The 4,276-nt window shown below is 29.7% G+C and overlaps 1 protein-coding gene across 2 annotated transcripts in view; it reads left to right on the forward strand.

Moving 5' to 3' along the window:
* Nucleotides 1–4,276, forward strand: part of LOC100168778 (zinc finger protein 271-like) — a 68,502-nt gene that overhangs the window by 28,259 nt on the left and 35,967 nt on the right. The window lies entirely within an intron of this gene.

Below are 4,276 nucleotides of genomic sequence, written 5' to 3' on the forward strand. Positions count from 1 at the left end.
AATAATATCAGTTCTTTATCATCATTTATCAACATAATATAACATTAGTTTACTACGAAAATAAACAATTACCAAATATTACAATAACAATTTAACAAAAAAGACACACCCCATGCCTGATATCATCAAACGTTCTACGTAATAATAAACAACGAATTCATATACTACATCCCCGTCTATACAAACGCTTCTAAAAAAACAAATGAAACCGGTTTCATCAATACACACACCGAAGATAACAGTTTCCACTATAATCTATAATATATAGAATACAAATAGAACCTATAATCTCATTCTCCACAAACCATAATAATGTCCTCATCTTAAATGACTCTGATCGAAATCACCTCAATTACCTACGTACATACAAAAGTCAACCTCGCCCGAAGCATTCAAAATACAATCCTTGCACAAAACTATCAAACTCATGTGGGTTCCATCACAGATTTTATCAAGATACCCTGGCTCACAGCGAACATTTGGAACAATGGGTCAACGACACCTCACTATAACAATTAAATAAATCTTTAAAGAGAGTTTTAAAATTTGAATGTAACGAAATTATGGAATCGATTGTTGGCTATATAACCTTATTGTATTTGAAACCTTAAATAATAAATAAAAAAAAATACATAAAACATATTCATATTTTCATTGCTTTCTTTCAATATAATCATTAATAAAGTATTATTATTTTAGTTATCAACCTCACCCTGTCACGAGGAAAACCGCCCATACTGCATAAAAATATTTCCTAATTATGGTAAAAATACTTTCCGGAAAATAATACAGTTGTTAAAATATTTTTAAAAGTTTCGTAAATAATGAGGAAATATTTTAGTTATATTAATTGGCCAAAAAGTTCATATATTCGAAAATAGTTTATAAAAAAACATCTACAAAATATTTTATTTTTTTTTTAATTTAACATTTTTAAGGAAACTAAAAATATTAAGTCAACATTTTTATAATATCATTTAGTACAACATTTTTTTATCATAAGCAGAAAATATTTATAAAATATTATTCAAATATTCATTATATAACCACTTAAAAATATTCACAAAATAATTTCATTTCTTAAATGCTGTGTGGTCGAAGTTGGATTCCCCGCCGTGGAGTCAATTTACACGAGCTGTCGTTGCTGTGGTTTTTCCGTCCGTGACGGTTTGGTCGCGATTGTGGAGTGGTGGCAAAGGAAATACACGAAATGATTTATATAGTTTATTTAAACGACGAAATGGTTTATTGATTTGAAACTTTCAACGCGTACGCAGAGGATTTCCGGTACGTGAAGTGGGTGAACAGAGATATTTGAAACGTACATAATGTGACGTCGTGTATGATGGTCATTGGTGAGGCGGTACGAAAAAGACACAAGTTGTCGTGACGACGTTTCGATGCGAGAGCGAAGCCGCCGGTACACGTTTTGCGTGACTTACCTTCACGTCTCGCCCTGTGCCTTTGTGGCGTGGAGGGTGAGTCTACAGTGTCACGCTGTCGTTGCCCGTGGTGGTGGTTGACAAAAGTGTAGACCGGTCGCAGGGGTACCTTTGTACTGATTGCCGCTGCGTACCGTGTCATCTAAATTATTTAACATGATTAAAAGAATTTTAGTCAATAATTATCTTATTTCTACAACTTTTTTAATAAGTTAATTATAGAAGATAGTATAAAAACTTGAAAAAGGACAAAGGACCTCTGGACAAGGTTCCCCTTTTTCAATCTTTGGTCTTATTGCCTCTATTTTTTTACCCAGTGACCTCGATATTTATTGAAAAATATAAAAAATTAAATTGTTTATTGTTGATATTTTATTTTTGGAATATTGTGTTTCATTCTTAAATACCTATTAAACATTAAAAGAAACATTTTATAAGTTTTTAACTCAAAAGAATTTGAATATTTTCAGACGCAAATAATAAATCATTTTGATTGTGGGTACGTTCGTATGTTTTCATACATAAATACAAATGTCATGTGAAAATGAAAATAAGATATTATCCAAATATTTCTACAATGCAACTATAGGGTCTACTATAATAGATGCAGTATTCGCAAGATACATTGAAGGCATTCAAGCTATAATATACGTTTCTTATTTCAGTTACCATGAACCGATTATTTTACTTAAAGAACATCCAAACTAAAATGTGCATTATAAAAAAAAGCAGGTAAGTGGATGTCACTCTGCTGTAAAGTAGATTACAAGTGGGTAATTGTATAATGGTTGTATTAGATTTGAATTCAATGATATAATATCATCGTATAAGAAAAAAACGATTCTGAGCGGAGACGGTTTGTCAGTCTGTATATTTTATATTTTGTTATTATTTATTTTATCATGTAAGTTGAATTAATATTAAAATATGATAATTTTTTATTCGTTTCTATGGTGATAAACAAAACGTTACAAATTAAAATCCCATTTTTAGCGTTTTTTTGTAATTTTCCGGTGGTTTTCCCCGTGGCATTAAATAACTATTGAGAAAATCGAGAAATGACCTCTCTAAAGTACCATCTTGGTCCAATTTGCTAAAAGATAAGATACTATATGTGGAAATCGAAGGATTCCTTCTGGTAGAAATTTTGTATACAGAATATAAAAAAATAAATAAAAATAAAAATAAATAAATAAATAAACACCATTGTAAAACGACTAGCTTCCTCGCTCCGCTCAGAATCTAATAATAATTATATTAATATTTTTAATATAAGTTATAAAAAGAAAACTTCTATGAATATCTAACTGAAAGAAAATTTGAGAATTTTCGGGATTTTGATGAATTTTGTAAAAAACTGAACTTTAAATGCATATAAGAAAAAATTTTGTCCATGTATCTTTAATATTTTTGATAAACAATTAGACCATTTTATGAGAACCCTTGCGTTAAATTTTCAATTTCTAATAATTAGTAATTACTTTAAAATACCGCAATTATTATGGGTACCTATGCAGGCAATCCTATGGTTTTTTGGTAAGTTGTTCCATGCCCATTTCTAAGGACATGTAGTGTGATGCAGCATTGCCTTTTATTATGCATAATTTAAAATTAATCGTATTAGTATTTAGCGTGTATTACAATGATTAGAATATCAACACAATAGTTTAGTTAGTACCTATATTAGTTTTCACTTGAAATTGTATACAGAGGGTGTAACAGAAATACCTAACAAAATATGAAATAACTTGTTCTAATCAAAATAAATTAAAGGTTTTTTGGAAAAGTTCAAAATATTCATGCAAATTGTAAATCTAATTTTATATGTAGTTTATTTTTTATCATTTTTTAAAATATCATTTTTTTTAGTAGATGCCTTACCTAAATTAATTTGATGGATAATAACTTTTTTCAAAATATTCTGTTCGGGAATTTCATGAAACAATATTATATTTTATAAACTATTTACTATCCATGTATTTTTCATATTTTTTGTCTTACGTTTTAGGTATCAATTTTAATTTTTTTAATATCATACAGCTCTACATCTTCAACGTTCGGTAAGACATCGACAAATACACCGTCATCGTTATGTGTAACCCCACATAGTGCCCGATGGACCAAAATATTTTATTACTGCAATTGCTTCTCGTGATGGCTCTTGTCACGATGGTCCGACCCCGATGTCTGGTTCAAACATTTGAGGTGCTATTTATATTTTGGTATCGTTGTTACCATCTAAAATAATGAGATAAAATATTTATATTTAATAAAATAAAAAAAAATATTTAAACATAATAATACTTTTTTCTCTACCTATGACTATTCTTACTATTTATTTCTGAAATAATTTAATAAATAGAATCATATTTTATTTTTTTATTTAACTAACATTAATTTAAAATACATACTATGTACCTACGTTTTTATAATGCCTAGTTTAAACATCAATCCTGCCAAATATTCTACGACATATTTCGCAAGTAACTCGGTGACTGTTCGCATCGGGAACTACACAATAAATATAATAGACCACGCACCAGGTCAGCGTAGATTTCCGCGCCACACTCACACTCCAACTGACCTGTGTATCTTCGTGTATTATATGTGTAGCAACTCAGGAAAAATGGACGGGTTCGCCGATCAAAACTCCGAGTGCTAGTATGCGGTGGGTGTTCAGATGTGTATATATGTGTGTGTGTACTTATAACTACAGAAATAAATTATACTAATAGTAGGTTGTATGGCAAATTATTGGGTTATAATAACTGTATCAACAAATTACAATATATAATTATAATATATAGCGAGCGATCGGCGACTCACTTGATCCT

Source organism: Acyrthosiphon pisum, chromosome A3, assembly GCF_005508785.2.
Source record: "Acyrthosiphon pisum isolate AL4f chromosome A3, pea_aphid_22Mar2018_4r6ur, whole genome shotgun sequence".
NCBI classification, from domain to species: Eukaryota; Metazoa; Arthropoda; class Insecta; order Hemiptera; family Aphididae; genus Acyrthosiphon; species Acyrthosiphon pisum.